The following is an 18,776-nucleotide window of genomic DNA, read 5'->3' as shown; positions in this document are numbered from 1 at the left end:
CCCAGCTTCCTGCTCGCTCGCCCACCCGGGCTGCCGCCGCCGCCACGCGCGCCGCTGGAAAGCCGGCGGGCTGCCGCTTCCCTCCCTCATCGCCCGGGACTTGGGGGCGCCGCGCCCCGCCGGAGAGTTTGCGCGCAGGTAAGGGAAGGGGAGCAGCAGCAGCATTGGCGCCGGCCGCAGATCAGCAGCAGCAATCGCCGCGTCCCGCTTTCCCGGGCGGGCTGCTGGTGGATCCGCTGCGGATGGCTGGGGAGTCCTGGAGGAGGCGCAGAGCGCGGTCGGGGAGGGACGGAGCGAAGCCTCGGCGCGGCAGTGAGAGCAGCCGCGGCGGCGCACGGCAGGGCTGCTGGAGCCTGCACGGTGTGCGAGGACAGGGGCTCTGAAGTGGGAGCGGGGAGCATTGTGACAGGCTTCCGCGCGGGGCGGGGAGAGGGAAGCAGGCCGGGCAAGGCAGCCGGAGTGGCTCCGGGCCCCTGAGATGCGCGGGCAGGGTGGCGGCGGCGGCAGCAGCAGCGGCAGCCGCCCGATCAGGCGGTCTCGGCCAGGGGAGGCGCGTGTGGGGCAAGCAACTCTCCCATGCCGCCGTCTCACTGGCTCTTCCTTCCTCCCTCCCTCCTTTCCAGTGGGGGTCCCGCTCGGCTGCTTGCTTGGCCCCGAGAAGCGCCCGCCTGCTGCTTTCCTTCGCGGCCAGGTCTCTGGTGAGTCCAAAAGTTTCTTCTTCGGCTCCCTCTTGGGTCTGCTCTGCAGCTTGTGTGTGTGCGCGCGCGCACTTGGAGCAGCAACAGCAGGAGGGACAAGGCGGGACAGCGGAGGGTTCGGCAGCCTAGCACGGATCCTCCCGTCCACCTAGCCTCACGCCTTGGACACTGTCTCTTGCCTAGCAAAAGCTCCAGCCCTGATCGGCTTGTTCCCCTTTAAAGCGTCACACGAGGACCCTGGCGGGGCTGGGCTGGGCTTTGCCCTGACAACTGGAATGCTATAACCATTCCAAACTTTTCCTTCTGTGGCTGGCTGACGGGAAGGGGCAAAACATCGACCTGGCAGAAGTCGCTATTGCATTGGTCAGGTTTGAATAACCTGCTGCTTCCAGCAGAGGTTGATGCCTAAAAAAACAGGTCTGTAAAGAAACACGTTGCTGTTTTCCTCTACCTTTCCTCTGACAGGAGAAATCCTACCTGAAAGCACATGCTTTTCTCCCAGGGGGACCCAAATTGAGGCTTTGGCATCTCCGGCTGAGGGAATCTTGAGGAGCTGGGCTAGAAAAGAGCCGGAGATCTTGGTGAGATGCTGCCAGTCAGAATAGGCTAGATCAGTGGTAGGACTTGGTCTAAAACCACTGTGTATGTATATGTGTGTATGTATATGTGTGTTTATGTATATATATTATCTGGCTTTCTTGGTGCTTGCTGGACACAGGTGCAGTCTGTTGTCTGAGTACAGTGTGTGGCCACTTTAGGAGGCAGGCGGTAATGTTGGTAGATCATCACACTGTGGGAAGGGATCTGAAACCTGCGCTGGGAGCTGGCAGTGAATGGGCGACCTTTACTTTCAGTGTCCAAGATGAATGAAGTGGTGCTGGCTGGCTGCTCACCCTTCTTCCCCTTTCTTGGAAATGTGCCCAGCCTGATGGCTCTGGGTGCTTTCAGAAGAGAACAGATACACCCATACATGAGTCTTGTGGCTGGGGAACCATGATGCCAATCACCTGCTACTTCTGCACTTTGAAAAATTACAGTGCTTTTTTTTTTAAAAGATATTATGAACTGTTTTGCTTTCATCTGGAAAGGGCTTTGTTTGTTTGTTTGTTTCCCCTTAGTTTAGATTGTGACAGCGGAAATCTTAAATACCAAGTATTCATAAAAGGAGAAGAAAGACCTTTTGAAAATAGCAAGAAATGTGTCTGGCTGGCTGGCAACTTGAGAAATTATAGGTTTTATTGTAGCTGAGCTTTTGCTAGAATGTCTGGGATGCTGGCAAACAGTCTCTTGGGTACCAGTATATTGGGAGGGCCAGCAGCTCAGTGGCAGAGCACATGCTTGTGCCCCATGACTCACAGGCACAACTTGTTGAAAAGTGATCAGATGGTGGGCTGGGGAAAAAAACCTCTGCCTTGGAGAGCTGCTGACTTTAAGAAGCTAGCTGGGCCAATGGTGTGACTGAGTATGCAGGGCTCGACAATTTCTAGGTACCACCTCACCATGCAGGGAAACTTAAATATGGCACCTGAGTCAGGCAATGGACCAAGAAGGAGGGAGCAACCCACCCTTGCCTTGCTTGCCTCCTCCCTCTCCATCCATCACCTGCCTGAGCCAGATGGACTCAGTCAAGAGGAGGATTGAGCAAGCAAGGCAGTGGCAAACAATGTGGAGAGTCTGTCCCCTTTTAGAGCAGAAGATGTTGCTGGGGGCAAGCTGCGGGTCTGTTTCCTCATGGAGCAGAGGGTATTGTTGGCAGTAAGTGGTTGAGTTTGCCACCCCCCAACCCCCGCAGTGGATCAAAAGGAAGTCTGCCTCTTAAATTTTTGAGCTGGTTCCTAGAGTGAAAGAAAATTTGTCGAGGCCTGCAGTATGGCAGCTTCTTGCATTACACCCTTCTTGATTATGTATAGTATCCTGTCTTCTAACCTTATGATTCCACCATCTTATAGGGATGTGCTGCATCGAATTGGCGGGGGCCGGTTTGAAGGTGGTGGTGGTGGGAGAAATAACTTTAAGGGCAGGGGAGGGTTCACTTAAATCTCCCCCCCCCCCTTGGTGCTTGCTGGAAAACTGGCAAGGCAGCGTACCTTGCTTCCACCCTGTCCGCTCCTTGGAATGGAAGTGATTGGAAGTAGTGTGTGCGGTGCGCATGTGCGACTTCTGGTCACTTCCATTCCAAGAAGTGGACAGGGCGGCAGGGAGATATGCTGCCACCCTGCTGGGCTGGTTTTCTAGTGAGCACTGGTGGGGGAAACACAGCATGGAGGGAGAAGTGCATCCTCCCTGGTGTTTGAACCTGTTCGGAGGCCCATAAAAGGGCCTCCGAACAGGTTCGTGCACATCCCTGGCACCTTCAGCTAACTTGACCCCCCACTTATACTAGTGGGACTGGCAGCCTGGTGCTTCAGCCAGTTAAGCTAAGGTATTTAAGCTGAATCAGGGTATAATCCTCCAAGTCCCACCAAAGCTGGTGACAACCTGGACTTAAAGTAAGTGCCAGCAAACAAGTACTTTAGATTGGCCTGTGCACCTGTGCAAGAATGTATTTTCAAGGCAAATGAGACTTGTTCCTAATTGGTTCAAGAAAACCCATGTTCTTTCTTCCCTTGGGTGACACACACCTTTTATTTAGTTCTTCAAAATCATTTTCACCTCCTGACATTTTCCAAAAAAAGAAATTGATCCAATCTTTCATTTTGATATTGCTGATTCTTGTAATGCATGAAAGGAATCCACTTATTGAAAATATCTGAGTGTATGTATTGTTCTTCTGCTTTTTACAATATTTCCAATATTGAGCCCAAATTGTCTTGACTGCAATTAACACATTTACGCATAACATGCTAAGCTCCTTGTGATTCATTTCCAATTATACAGTTCAGTACCATTGCCAATACATTACATTCTGATCTCTGTCCTGTTAGTGATGTTGTCACCCTAACCTACAGCTCACTGTTAGAGAGAGTAAAAATGCAAAAACTCTTTTTGCACATCTTCTCTCATATTTATTACTTCTCTCCAAGTTTTTGTGTTAAGAATTTATATCCCGTGATTCATAAAAATTCTAAAGTGGTTTATGTAATCTAGGATTTAAAAATCACACTCAAGATAAACCAGTAAATAATAACAAATAATTATGTTCTCAAGTTTAATGTCAGATTTTGCTGTTTTAATTTCTAATTGTCTTCTCATTTTGTGCCCCTCTTCAAAATATTTTTGTTTTTAAAAAGCCAGTGGTTCACATCCTGATGAATGCAGTGTGTGTGTGCAGCAAAGGAAGCACACGAGCTGCTGCTCCATGCATTCCAGACTAAAGCAGCATGAACACTCAAATGGCTGGGGCGGGGGAAGAGATTTGCGGATCTCCCCTTCCCTCTGAAGTGCTCTGTGCCACCCAAAAACATGTCCCTGCACAACCCTCAGGGAATATTTTTGTGTGGCACAGAGCACTTCAGCAGGAATGGAATGTTTGTTTCTATACCGCTTTTCAGGTAATGCAGCAGTAAAAACTGTACTCCTATGAAAGCCTGGGTGAAAAGCCATGTTTTTACCTATTTTCTTAAAACTTTGATGGAAGCTGCAAAGTGGAAGCCAGCTGGAAGAGCATTCCAAAGCTTGGGGGCAATGACTGAGAAGGCCCTGTTCTGCATGCTAGAGAGCCAAGCCTCTCACCATTGGCATGCAGAGCAGAGCCCCCTCTGATGATCTTGTCAAGCAGGCAGCAACCCTTGGGAGCAGGCGGTCCTTCAGATATCCAGGGCCCAAACCATTAAGGGCTTTAAAGGTCCAAACCAGCACCTTTAATTTGACCTGGAAACAAATTGGTAGCCAGTGCATCTCTTTCAGAATGAGTGTAAAATAACCTGAGCAGGCGGCTCCAAATAAAATCCTAGCTGCTGCATTTTGCACAAGCTGCAGTTTCCGAATATTCTTCATGGGCAGCCCCACATAGATTGTGTTAATCCAGCTGTGATGTGACTAAGGTGTGGGTAACCGGGGCTAGATCTGCCTTCTCGAGAAAAGGCACTAGCTGAAGCTGTGCAAAAATACCTTTGGCCATCACCTCCACCTGAACATCCAGGTCCATAGCCAGGCCCAGCAGTACTCCCAAGCTGTCCACTTGCTCGTTCAAGGGGAGTGTAACCCCATCCAGAACTGGCTGAATCCCTTCATAGCGATTGGCTCTCCTACTGATAAAGAGCACCTCCGTCTTGTGTGGATTCAATCTCAGTTTGCGAACTTCCAGCCTCCGATTCATGTCATCCACTGCCTCCCTAAGCTCAGGTGATAAGGAGAGAGAGAGAGAGAGAGTGCATGAGCTGAATGTCATCTGCATATTGCTGACAAGTCAGTCCCAGTCCCCAGATGACCTCTCCCAGAGGTTTCATGTTGAACAGCATGGAGGAAAAAACCGAACCCTGCAGGACTCCACAAGCCATTGGCTAAGGAGCTGAGTAGTAGTTCCGCCAGCACCATCTTCTGGACCAAAGCAGTGGCTCCAATCCCCATATTCAAGAGGCAGTCCAGAAGGTCAGTGGTATGGAATGCTGCTAAGAGGTCCAGCAGAACCAATAGGAACACACTTGACCATCAAGCTCCCACCGTAGGTCATCTATTAGGGTGTCCAAGGCAGTTTCAGTCCCATATCCAGGACAGAAGCCAGATTGAAATGGATCCTAAAGGTAATTTGTATCATCCAAGACCCTCTGAAGCTGAGACACCCCCACATGTTGTATAACTTTGCCCCCAAAAGTAAAATAGATATTAGCAAAAATTACCCCTTCTGCGTTGCTTGATGTGGGAGCACCGGTGGGGTTTAGAGGAGCCTCTGCTGCCAAAGCTGGTAATGTGCCCTTCTTGTGCCCCTCCCGGCTGCCCCTAGAACCCTTTTAGAGGAAGGATTTCCCTCTGCTTGTAATGGGGAATCATCACTGGGTTCCCTTTTACAAGTAGAGCCTCTCAAACCTGCCCATATTGGACCAGGCCTAGTCAAGTTTGAACTTGGACTGGCTGTCATATTTTTTTTAGGCCAGTCCGATTCGAGTTTGAAATTGATTTAAACTGATTCCACACACCACTAGCTGTATTTTCCCTGTTTTTAATACATTAGTTTTTATTACAACTAATGGCTGTGGAAATGTATTCTCTGAATGCTCCATGTTGTTTTTCTCCAGAAGGTGAATATTTCCCAGTCCTTGTTCTCTAACCTCTCTGTGTTTTGCTTATATGAGCTGCAGCTGAAATGAATTTCTCCCTTAAAACTGCTTTAAAGGCATCCCATAATATAGCAAAATTTTCAGCTGACCCTCAGTTAACTTGAAAAAAGTAATCAGTATCCATTCTTGTCTTTTGAGACAAGATCAATCCTTGTTCATGTCCTTTACAGTAATCCCAAGAGCAAGACATTGGAGCATGGTTTGTTCAATCTCTTTCTACTGAACTTGCCTGACAAATGGAATGAAGAGGCATAGTTATAGGCTATCCTTGCATATAATTTATGCCTACTAGTATAAAATGTTTAATCCCCGTTTTCCTTGGATGTTGATGTCTTCAAACACCTTGTATCCTCCAAATAGTAAACTCCTTTTCAATTTTTTTGGAATTAGATTACTAACTGTACTGTATACGGTAGACCCTTTGCTTTATCCATTGAGAAAACAACTATCATATTGAAATGCCCTCCCTGTGATCAAGAATTCTCCTTCTCTAAATGTGTCCATGTCTTGAATCAAAGCCTCAGAAAAACAAGATAAGTCCATGTTTGGTACATAAACATTTATTAGAGTCCCCATGTCCCCTTGACCATTATACAGTATATCTGCTGCTTCTGTCTTTATTTCTTTATTTCAATCTCCATTGCTCCTTATCAGAGACCAAAATAGAAACTCCTTTATCCTTGGCATCAGACACAGCACTATATATGCCCTTTAAATATCCTTTCCAATAAAGGTAATTTTTTTTGCATCATGTTGCAAATTATCTTGCAGAAAAATTAAATTAGCATTAAGTTCCATTTTTTCCATTTTAATTGGGCTCAATGTTTAATGTTTTGCAAGCTGCTCCTATGAAGGTCTGGTTGCCACCCATAAACCCCCATAATCCATACAATATTTAAATACATAATTGCACTGTCATATCTCAACTATTAAATTAATTGTCCTCATTAATAAAGCTTCTCCAAACATAACTTCCGGACCTTGACCTTGCATCCAGCTGAAGTAGCTTACCAAAACATGAAGTGTCTCTGTCTGTGCCTCTCCAGCAGTGCTGTGCTGTTTCTTAGCACCTGGCTGATCTTTTATGCAGGCCTGATGGCTCAGTTCACCCCCTAAGAGGGCTTGGGGGGTGGGGTGGAGGAAAAAGGTATTTCAGGGGTAATTGCCAGCCTTATGGCATTCACTCTGTGGGGATACTCCAGTTCTCCTGGGGGGAAGTGAGGAAATCAATATGAATACAACAAATATTTATATATTTAGGTGATTCCTTCCTCTTCCTTTTCTCAGCTCAAGTTCCCTCCCTTTGATTAGTTTCTATGTTTGTTTATACATTCATTGTGTGTTATTCTTGTATGGTGCAATTGCTAAATAGAGCTTGCTTGATAAGACATGCTGTACGTACACACACACACACGCACACACTCACTCACACTGCATTTATCCAAAATAAAGAGGACCATGAATTCAAGATGACTCTCCTATATTTAACAGGAAAGAAACTTGGATTCAGGTAAATACTGTGTGTGTGTGTGTGTGTGTGTTTGTGTATGTGTATTTTCATTCTTGCATAACAGTAGTAGGCATGAATTAGGATAAGCGCCTAATATTCTTGTCTTCAGTCAAGATCAAGGAAATGTCCGGAACTGGTTCTAAAACAGCATGCACAGAATGCTCACAGTTCTCATTGATCAACATTTCAGGCAACTGATTGAAATAATTATCCAGATCTGACAGTGAAACAGCCCCACGAGGGGCATGTGAGTTTGGAAGTCCCATGTCCAAATTCTTGCTTCAGCCACGAACTTCCTTGGTAGCCATACACAAGCCACTGTGTGTCAAGCCTCCCATCTCTACCAGTCTGCAAAATGAGAGGCAAGAGAAGAAAATAATAGTTACTTACTGGCAGAGTTGTAAAGATGACCGAGATTTTGTATCTGAAGTATTTTGAACTTTCCAAATCACCATATAAATAGTGCTCTTATGCTTAATTGTTGTAGGAACAGACACATAGTGCTCTTATACTCCATGGTAGGCAATTTATTTCACACACACACACCAACACCCACACCCCTGTCATAATAAATGGAACTATTTTTGAGTTTCTAAGAGCTTAGCTTACAATTTCAATAAGATACTCTGTCTGAATCTAAACTCATTAGTACCATGATCCTCAGAATTTGCACAGGTGTATCTACCTGTAAGGACAAGATTACTTCATTGTTTAAGATAGGTTGGTGTTAGTTTCAGTAATCTAACCTGGGAGTAGTTGTGGTCATCCTTGCTATATTTTCAGCTTCTGAGAAGCATCAAATTAGCCATTATTTCTTTTTTTGCCGTGTTCTGCTGCTCCCCTCCAATGGTTCTTTGTTTTACTTTTAGAAAGAATTAAACTGGGCAGACTGGGCAGTAGATTATAAGACAAGGTAATAGTATTTTCTTCTCTAGTAGCTATGTCCTGAGAGCAGAAAGCAGAACAGTGGAACCACCAGTATCTAGGATTGAGGCCCGCCCTCCCAGTGAAAGTGTTCAGCCTGATGTAGCTGAAGTTCATGAGTTTAAGAGTTTAAGTAGAAAAACCTTGTCATGTTTCCTTGTACTGGGAGGGTATGGGGAAAACACTAAAATGAAGACTGGTGAAGAGTGAAAAGTCACCTCGTTTATAGCCTGATCCGCATCCAGATTTGTGGATAACAGCTTAAATTAGCACATTTTAGCTTAGATAAAGTTTGTGTGTTTGTGTGTTTGTGTGACACACACACACTCTTCAGAATATTGGACTGGTGGAAACTGAAGAAATGTATTTACTATCTGCTGAAGTCGAATATATATGCTGGAATTCCATACATGTTTGTTCTTTCTATGTCATCAGTTTATTTAACACTCTTTGAATGGTGTTTGGAAACGAACTCCTCAGTATCCCACTGTGGCACCCTACCTACTACCTGAATCTCTGTATTCCCTTTTTTCCTTCGCTCCCCTGTTTTCTTTCCTTCTTTTTAAGAGTCGCTTTATGTAGTACTAGTGTTTGCTATGGTAAACATTTGAAATCTGGCATGCATCTTCTGTGTCTAGAGACATGCATCTTCCTTCCTCAGTTCATGTTCTGCATTTGTTTCTCCTTGGTGCATTTGTTTTCTTGATTAATATTTCACCTTTCAGTTCATGGTAACTCCCCAAGGCAGTTTACAATATAACGGGACTTCATATGGAATACAAAAACAGTCTGCAATGCTGCTTCTGTTGATGCCTTCATTAGTCCACCAGGACCAGTAAGATCTACTACTGTAACTGGCAGATCTACTACTGTAACTGGCAGCAGTTTTTCAAGGTCTCAGGGAAGTGGTCTTTTGCAGCTCTGCTACCTGAGATTCAGTGATTGACATTTCCAGTCAAGGACTCGGACTTTGAACTTGCAAGGTATGAGCTGTGGGCCTGCCCTGATAGCTATGGACCCAGCCTTACAAAATGGTTGCCTGGTGTGATGAAGGCAGCTGAGCTCCCAGCAGTTTGCCCACTTTAGGGTTTGGTTTGGGTCCTGCTGAAGTCAGCGCTAAAACACGCCAGCAACAGGAGACTTTGATCCTGAACTATGCAGTCATTTTATATACATCATCTGTTTTCATTTTCTTATGCCCGTGGTTTGAGATGCTAGCCAGCAAAATGCAACTTGGCACTGGACTGTAGTTTAACTCCAGATGCATTTAATGTGCATTGCTATTGATCAGGGAAAGGAAAAGCAGACATTTCATACTCTGCCCTGTCAATCAGGTCCCGCAGCTGCATTTCCTGCCTGCCAATTTGCAGCTGTTTAATGGTCCTGAGGCTTTAACAGTTCTAGTGACACTGTTGAACTGTGCTGGCAAATGGAACTATATGGAGTTTTTACTTTACTACTTTGTATTGTGATCTTCAGTACTGAATAACGACACACACACAGAAATCAGTCCATTTCTTTGCTGAGATTTTTTAGCTTTTCTTCTTCCTAAAGTCTTGGAGTTGATTATTCTGCTTATATATCATAGACATGAAATTCTCAATTGTGCTGCGTACACTGGATGGGTAGCAGTATTTTCTGGGTGGGTGGGGAGCAATAACTTGCAACTTCGTCCTTCCCCTTTGCTGGTGTGTACATTTTTCTGCTTCGGGTTCTTTCCTATTTGGCTTCCCATCCTGCAGTGCTGCACTTGACCAGAATTTCAGCTGATCATTTAAAAGGATGGAGGACTGGTGAAATAAATCTGGAGTATCAAGAAGATGGATGATCTTGCATTGACATATATAGACAGGTCTAAATGATGGAATTAGGAGAAATAGCATAAGCACTTGTACCTAGGAGTTTCAGCCTTATCTCACCTGGTGCCCAGCCATGGGATAGTTTAGTTTAAAAAAACAAAACAACCCTGCATTTTTGTTGATCAATTAAATGGTTTATCTGCAAGTCTGTACAAATTGTATACCCTGGTTTTTGGTACTTGTCTTTATTAATCTAAAGAGAAACAAGGGGTTGGGGTTAGGCAATCTAGTATTTGTATTCCAATATGTAAAGAACTGTTCCTTTAATACAGGGCACAAAGCAGGCTTAAGTTTGAATACATTCTGGCATTCAAAGAACTGTTGGAAAACAGAAGAAATCGTTCAGGGAAGATGATATGTTAGGGATGCTTCACATCTATGGGCATGTCTGTGCACTGATTTTTGAAGTCTGCTTCAGATTGGATGCTGCTGTCACCCTTGTCTCCTCTGATGTTGGGCAAGATAGGAAAGGGGGATAAGGGAATGGTGTTTCCTCCTGTTCCTGGGAGGAGGGGAGGAGGACACAGATATATCCACCACCTCACCGCATCTCCATGGACGTATCTTTTTTCGGAAGCACATTGGAAGAAAGCCAAAAAAAGAGCACATTGGAAGAGAGAGTGTCAGTGTGTGTCAAGCAGACTTGTGTGCCATCTTGCTCATGGGGAAGGGAGAATGATGATGAGATGCTCATTTCCTCTCATATCTTCTCTAAGGTTCTCTCTATGACTGAAAGTGAGACTGTAGTGAGGTTACAATGGGAAGTAGATCTTGTCTATACCAGTGGTCGCTGATGGTTCCTGGGATGGGGAGGGGGGCACTAGGCAGGGCAGGTGATGGATGGAGCCACAGGTAGTGAGAGGTGGAGCCAATTGTGGGCAGCTGGGGAGGTAGAGCCAGGACTAGGTGGGTGCCTTAGTAATATCTGGCAAAGTGCAGATATGTATCTAAAAAGTGGGATTAAAATACAAACACTCACAAGCACAAACATCTCTATTTTGCTCATCAGCAGAGATAAGATAAATATGGAAAACATCAGTTGCTTTATAGTGCTTAACAGGACTACAGTAGTAGGTAGATTTGTATGTAACACGGCAGGATCAAACACAAGCGCACACACTCAGGAAAGGAACTGTACAAGCCACGAATAAAGCACAGACCAGCTGCAAAAGGCTGCTTCTGTGGAGAGTAAAAGTCACTAGGTCAGCTCTGTCTTCCTGATTATTTAAAAAATAAATACTACTACTAATAAATAGTAGTAAATAGCAACCAGAAAGAACTCTTGAGCCAGAGTGGTCCAGTGGTTAGTGTGCTGGGCTTGACTGGGGAAATGCAAGTTCAAATCCTCATTCAGCCATGAAACTCACTGGGTAACTCTGGAACAGTCACTTCGCTCCCAGCATAACCTTCCTCATAGGGCTGTTGGGAGGATAAATGTAACCATGTGCAGCACTCTGGGCTTCTTGGAGGAGGCACAGGCTTTACAAGCACATGTAAAAATATATAAATCTATATAAGTCACAGGTAAAGCAGAGACCAGCTACAAAAGTGGAGAACAAATGCATTCTGAAGTTACAAGGGCAGCTCTGCCTGCCTATTTTAAAAATGCTCACATCAACAAGTTGTTCTAGTAAGAACTAATCAGCCTACTTTCCTTTCACTGTCTCTACAACTGAACTAAATTTGGTGCAAATCGAGGTCCACAAGTTAGATCTCTTGCGCCTCAAATGTTCATGCGTCCGCCAACTTGGATTGGGGTGGATGACATCATCACAAACTACGTCACTGAGGTGTCCATATGTGTCCCTACAGCTGAAGAAAATATGGTTCAAATTGGTTTGGCGGTTCACAAGTTAGCCCACTTGTGCCTCCAGAGTTTACATGTCTGCCATCTTGGATCAGGGTGGATGACATCATCACAAACCATGCTGTTGAGGTGTCCCTACAACTGTACCTGATTTGGTTCATATTGGTCCAGGCGTTGCAAAGTTGATGGGGGGAGACACACAGACACACACACAGAAAGCCTAGCGATCTCATAAGCCTACTGGAAAATAGGCTAATAATAGAAAAACCACAGATTTTTCCATGATGCATGCTGCAGCTATGAACTATTTCCTGTAATTTAGAGGTACCATGGGAAGCAAAGATGCATGGGGACACCCTACTCCAGAGCTGAGTGCCACTCTCTGCCCACTTTGCGTGCACACCACTCAGCCTGGATGTCCATTCTAGCAAACAACAAATGTTTTTAATAGAGATCACTTCCTTAATTCTTGCACAATGAACCATAACCTCTCCAGTGGACAAATTAATGTTACACAATCCAGAGAAAATCCTAGTTAGCTCTCTGCATAGCAAATAGATTTTTAAAAATACTTCCTTCCAACAGAATCCGTTCCTTCTCACACCCACATGGAAAGCCACTTCTAAAATTATTTGAAAAGCAGTTTGGACTCAGGAATCCATGCATGTGCCATAAAAGAACTTTCTGGCTTCTTATCCCAGTTTCTAATTTAATTAGTCCAGTCTTAACAGTTTGCTGCTCCTCCCAATGTTTGTCATTTTCAGTTTCCAATGCATGTCATTTTGAGAATGGGCCATAATGCTTTTGCATACGGATCAGGAAGGAAGGAAGGAAGAGGAAGCAGAGGTTACATTACTCCCCTCCAAACAAACACAAATAATCCAGCAAAAGATCAAACTTACCAAGTCAGCCTGCCTTCCTGCCTGTTCTCTAACCAAGATGGTGATCGGATTCTTATGTGTAGTGTCTTATAGCTGCTTCTCTCACACACACAAGGAAATCTTAAGTAGATTTAACTAAAGGTTTATTCAGCAACAGTTCTATTTTTTCCTTCCCTTTTCATTTTGACTCCTCCTCCACACTCTCTATAGGACCCCCTATTGGGACAAATATCCAAACAAACAAACTGCAAAGGATTACTGAATAGAGAGCCAGTGTGGTGTAGTGGTTAGAGTGCTGGACTAGGACTGGGAAGACCTGAGTTCAAATCCCCATTCAGCCATGATACTAGCTGGGTGACTCTGGGCCAGTCACTTCTCTCTCAGCCTAACCTACTTCACAGGGTTGTTGTGAAAGAGAAACTCAAGTATGTAGTACACCGCTCTGGGCTCCTTGGAGGAAGAGCGGGATATAAATGTAAAAATAATAATAATAATAATAGTTAATAATACAATTAGTTAAAAGAAAAAGACTTCCCCACCTTCTAGGCACTCTGATTGGCTGCCTGAGGAGTCAATCAGCATGATGTCTTCTGATTCATCCTCAGGGTGCGTTAAGCTCCATCCACCTTCTGAAAATAAAGGCAAGTCTGTAATTGGCTCCTGCCTCATTAATATTCGAATTCAAACAACTCTGTGTGTTCCCATTGATGTTTAAAAAATTTTGGTACTATCACTCACCCTATGTAAAGACTGGGACCAGGCTGCAGACAAGGAAGAGGCACAGACAAGGAGGCAGTCAGCGAAATGGTTACAGAAGACATACAGAGCAGGTAAAATGGCTGATAAATATTTTCAGGTATTTTCAGGTGGGTACCACCCACTCTGTCACCTTAAGTGGCGCAGCGGGGAAATGCTTGCCTAACAAGCAGAAGGTTGCCGGTTTGAATCCCTGCTGGTATGTTTCCCAGACTATGAGAAACACCTACATCAGGCAGCAGTGATATAGGAAGATGCTGAAAGGCATCATCTCATACTGCATGAGAGGAGGCAATGGTAAATCCCTCCTGTATCCTACCAAAGACAACCACAGGGCTTTGTGCGTGCCAGGAGTCAAAATCGACATGATGGCACACTTTACTTATATCACCCACTCTGTCTTCAAGTAAGAGCCACTACTGCTCTCTATCTCCTTTCACATCTTAGAGCTTATGAGGAAGGTGTCTTTTCACTTCTGCAGCTTGGTCCAATCATAGGTATTGTGACAGCTGTGTGGAAATTGTGACACATCTTCAGATGAGTATGTGACTTACAAAAGTACATTTCTGTTTTGGAAGAGTAATGTGAGAAGCAGCCCTAAGGTGCATATTTGTCAGTGATCACATCCACATGGCAAATAATCAATCAGTCTATCGCTGATGTAGTTGGACTTCACAACAGTGTTGGTTATAAAATATTTGTTTGTACTGCTGTTCTGTGTCATTTTTGTTATTCTGTTTCTAATTACAATTTGTGCAATTTAAATGACATTTAATTCATCATTCACATTTCTTTTGGTAGTGTTAGTCTTTCCGTATTAGGAACTTCTTTCTGTTTTGTGCTCCATGAACTCCACTTGGAAGCCATTCTCTTTCACTTTCATTTGCTTTGCTTTGCTTTACTGTATTTTATTTACTTGAATGGTTTTTGCCCCACTCTTTTTTGCGTTCATGATCCTGTCCCCCTGTCTGTATTTAGTTTATTGTAAACCAAAACAGAAAAACGCTATTAAGACATATAAGAGTAGCAGCAAAACATTTCCTCCAAACAATCAGAAGCACATTGCTCTGACTGCTGCTTATATGCTTCAGCCTGGCCTTGATGGATTTGCCAACCACAAGAACAGGAACACGCCTATTGTGATGTCTGGCCAGCTCCTTTACTGTTTCTGTAGGTGGAGGAAGCATAGAGATCAGAGTAACACATGCTCTCCTGGCTTCCAATTTGATTTGGTGTTTCCACTGACCTCCGTTAGAGTGCTAAGAGCCCAGTGCATCTGCATGCAAGTGGCTAAAACATTCTGTGTCCACCAACAATCTGAAGGAGAGGGAAAGCCTGCTTGCTATACTTGGGGTGAGTAAGGTTCAGTCCAAACTTGGGTCGGTTTGCCTTGTTCTCTCTCCATCCTCTGGATGGGGAAGAAAGGATATAGAAGAACTTTTTAACTTTTTAGTTATATAAAGAACTTTTAAATTGTATTAATTTTTTAATCCTATATTGTATCTGTTTTGTTAATGCTGTAAGCCACCCTGAGAAGTAGTGCACTGAAGGGGTGGGGTATAAATATTTTTAATCATCATCATCATCATCATCATAATTCTAATAATAATAATTCTAATAATAATTATAATTAATAGAAGTTGACCAGAAATGCCAGGGCATGTATGTCATGTGAGTGATTAAATAATAATGCTTCAGTATTTGCAGCCTGAGGCACCTGCAGTTCTGTCAAATCATAGATGCTAATAGTATATCTCATCAATGATTTGGGAGACAGGAAGAGTAACAGCATGAATCTGATGTTCCTGATTAGGGACAGTTAGAGAAACTGGAGAGTCATCCGGCATTTTGTGTAATCTGTTAGTGTCGAAGGGATGCAAATTCACGTCGCATTCATGGATCTGTCACTGCTTTTCATGCATTTTTTAAAAAATCACCTAATTAAAGAGAGACTTTTTTTGTGTATTCAAAAGTGTGTGTGGGAAGTGGGATTGCATGCATGAGTCTGTTGCCCCCTCCAGGTTCATGAAAGCATATCTTGTTTCATATGTGCATTTCCCACGTTTGGTTCATTTTCTGAATTTTTATGTACCTAGGGCGCTCTCCATGTTTTCTTTTTTTAACACTTTTTTATTTGAAAAGCTTAGTGTTCTGTAACTTAAGAATAGCAACACAAAATGATAATATAGAATAATAGAAATCAGGGATGAAGAGTAAAGTATTAGAAAAATCACATTTGAGAAATGCATATATTAAGCAAAATTGCCCTTATCTATTAATAGGTAACTGGAGGGAAGGTTGCCTCCTTTCTTCAGCCACATGACTCTTCCTACACTAGAAGTAAGGCCTTTCCTGAAGGGAGGCTTTCTCTTTTCTATTCTACACCTAGCTGAGCTGATTCCATACCATCTGTAGGAATCGCCATGCTGTCTGTTCCTAATGCTTGGCAAACTTATGAGGTCTGTGACAGCTGAGAAGCTCCTCATACTGCTCTCCTGCCTCCTTGCAAATTCTCCTTGCCAAGTGGGGGCTGCCACTTCTCCTCCTTGGCTCTGCTTCCAGCTCTTTCTTCCTGTAGCTTCTTCTCCACAGGTGCCTGCAGAGAGTCTCTCTCTAAGCTGCCTGTTTGGTTCCTCCTAGCTGTTTTGGAAATAGACTTCTGTTCTCTCAAACAGCTATATGTAAGATTCATGTGCCTGTCTAGCATAATATCTTGGGGGCAAATACAGTGTTTAAGCCTAAAAGCCTACCCTGGGATTATGCTGGAAAAAACTGGAGTTGCCCCATCAAGACATCTGTGATTTTCTAGTAAAGGTGCTGGAAAGTAGAGTAGAGTCTAGTCTACTTAGGAGAGAAGCAAGTATGTGGTGACTTTGTGCCCAGCTTCTTGTAATAACTGTTGGAGTTGTGAACATGCAGATTCTAATGGGCCACCGAACTAGTTATATTTTTCCTGGAGATCAAATCAGTTTCCTTACACCTTTAAGTATCAGGCCATTAGATTCCTAGCTAGCAGATTCTGGCTGAAACCCAGAGCAAGCAACTGCTTGCAGAAGGACTTTACTCCTAGTGCAAAACCATTACACTAGTAGTTCTTAATCTGGAGTTTATGTTCCACAGTAGCGCTTGCAGTTGCTCAATGGTTGTGTAACTGTGACACACTTCATTTATTTCAATGGGAAGTTTTGTGTATTGTATAGCAATAGCAATAGCACTTACATTTATATACCGCTCTATAGCCGGAGCTCTCTAAGTGGTTTACAATGATTTAGCATATTGCCCCCAACATTCTGGGTACTCATTTTACCGACCTCGGAAGGATGGAAGGCTGAGTCAACCTTGAGCCCCTGGTCAGGATCGAACTTGTAACCTTCTGGTTACAGGGCAGCAGTTTTACCACTGCGCCACCAGGGGCTCCTATAGAAGATGACTCTGAATTTAAGATGACCCCCTTTAAAAATACAGATTACACTGTATTTACCTCCTGAAAGGAAGATGACTCTGAATTTATGACAACTCCTGAATTTAAGACAACTCCCTGATTTCTAACATCAAAGAACTTTGAAAAAACCTAGTCTTGGATTCAAGTAAATATAGTGATGTGTGATAGTGCTTTTCACAATCATACATTTTATGCTCTCTTTTCTCCTTGTCTTGACCTTTTCTCTCTTCCTTTCTTCCCCCTATCTCCTTATATGTCTCCCTCTTCTCCTGAGTGACCTTAGGCCTCCCAATTGCTGTCCACCGTTTTTTCCTGCTCCCTCCTGAACATCCTGAACATTTCTTTGTTTGGTTATAGTCCCTTCCTTCTGTCTCTCCCTAACCCCCTTGTAAAAAATTAAACCAGGTGCACTGGCTAAAGCCAAGCAACCTGGTTACACTGCAGTTTAACTGCCATGCCAATAGAGGATATATTAGTATCCAATTCTTGCTCAAACTGTGAGCAGGTTTAGAAAAAGTATCTGCCACCTAATGGTGCAGTGGGGAATTGACTTGACTAGCAAGCCAGAGGTTGCCGGTTTGAATCCCCGCTGGTATATTTCCCAGACTATGGGAAACACCTATATATCTTCCTATAGCAAGCAGTGATATAGGAAGATGCTGAAAGGCATCATCTCATACTGTGCGGGAGATGGCAATGGTAAGGAAAGATTGTGCTGTCAAGTCAGTGATGACTCCTGGTGACCACAGAGCCATGTGGTTTTCTTGGTAGAATACAGGAGGGGTTTACCATTGCCTCCTCCCATGTGGTATGTGGTATAGGAGTTTCCCGTGTGGTATAGGAGTTTCCCATATTCTGGGAAACACACCAGCCGGGATTCGAAACAACAGCCTCCTGCTCTCTAAGCAGGTTGTTTCCCCGCTGCGTAAAACCCTCCTGTATTCTACCAAAGACAACCACAGGTCTCTGTGGTTGCCAGGAATTGACGCTGACTCAGTGGCACACTTTACCTTTACACACTTGAAAGGCCAGTGCCACCTCAGAAGGCCTTCAACGACCGTGTCTGGAGAGCTGATGATTCTAGTCTAGCATTCTTTCTAATTTATTCTCTGTGCTCAGAGTGTCAGTGTGGTGAGATTTTCTGATCAGTGTTCTCTACATTACATGATACAGCCTCAACCAATTCTGCAAATAAGCGCATACAAACTTTCATTAGCCTGCTTAGCCACCACACATATCTATGTTTAATGTGTATGGCACTCCAGTGGCCAGGAAGACCAACCAAACAATTGATTTCCCAGTTTACAAGAACTAGCTAAAGGTTGGGTGTGAAAAAACTTCCTGGAGGCAATTCTCACAGCCAGGAAGCAGGCGAGTGGCTTTTTACATGACTGGCATGCTGAAAGAACCATTCCAATATATGAATTAGAACCAATTCAAATGTGTGATGGAAATGACTTTTTTTAGCCTATCTATCTATCTATCTATCTATCTATCTATCTATCTATCTATCTATCTATCTATCTATCTATCTATCTATCTTCTGTACCACCTGATATGTACATCTCTAGGTGGTATACAAGATTTAAAATATTTAAAAGTTACAAATTAAAATACATAATAAAAAAAAGAATAAAATAGATATTTAAAATGTTTTACAATTATTAAAATTTTATGAGATCA

General features: G+C 43.7%; 1 protein-coding gene across 8 annotated transcripts in view; it reads left to right on the top strand.

Annotated features, from left to right (window-relative positions):
* The window catches only part of ENOX1 (ecto-NOX disulfide-thiol exchanger 1), a 577,422-nt gene continuing 558,646 nt past the window's right edge, over positions 1–18,776 (top strand). For 4 of the 8 annotated variants that reach the window (XM_053307424.1, XM_053307429.1, XM_053307433.1 and 1 more), the window contains exons 1-2: positions 1–138; positions 624–698. The gene's annotated coding sequence lies outside the window, so the exon portion shown is untranslated. Of the gene's footprint in view, positions 139–243; positions 361–623; positions 699–771; positions 1,116–18,776 lie in introns of those variants that run through there. The other 4 variants (XM_053307426.1, XM_053307420.1, XM_053307421.1 and 1 more) reach the window with 3 other exon arrangements.

Source organism: Hemicordylus capensis, chromosome 3 (genome assembly GCF_027244095.1).
Source record: "Hemicordylus capensis ecotype Gifberg chromosome 3, rHemCap1.1.pri, whole genome shotgun sequence".
Taxonomy (NCBI): Eukaryota; Metazoa; Chordata; class Lepidosauria; order Squamata; family Cordylidae; genus Hemicordylus; species Hemicordylus capensis.
This window is presented reverse-complemented; position numbering and strand designations above follow the sequence as displayed.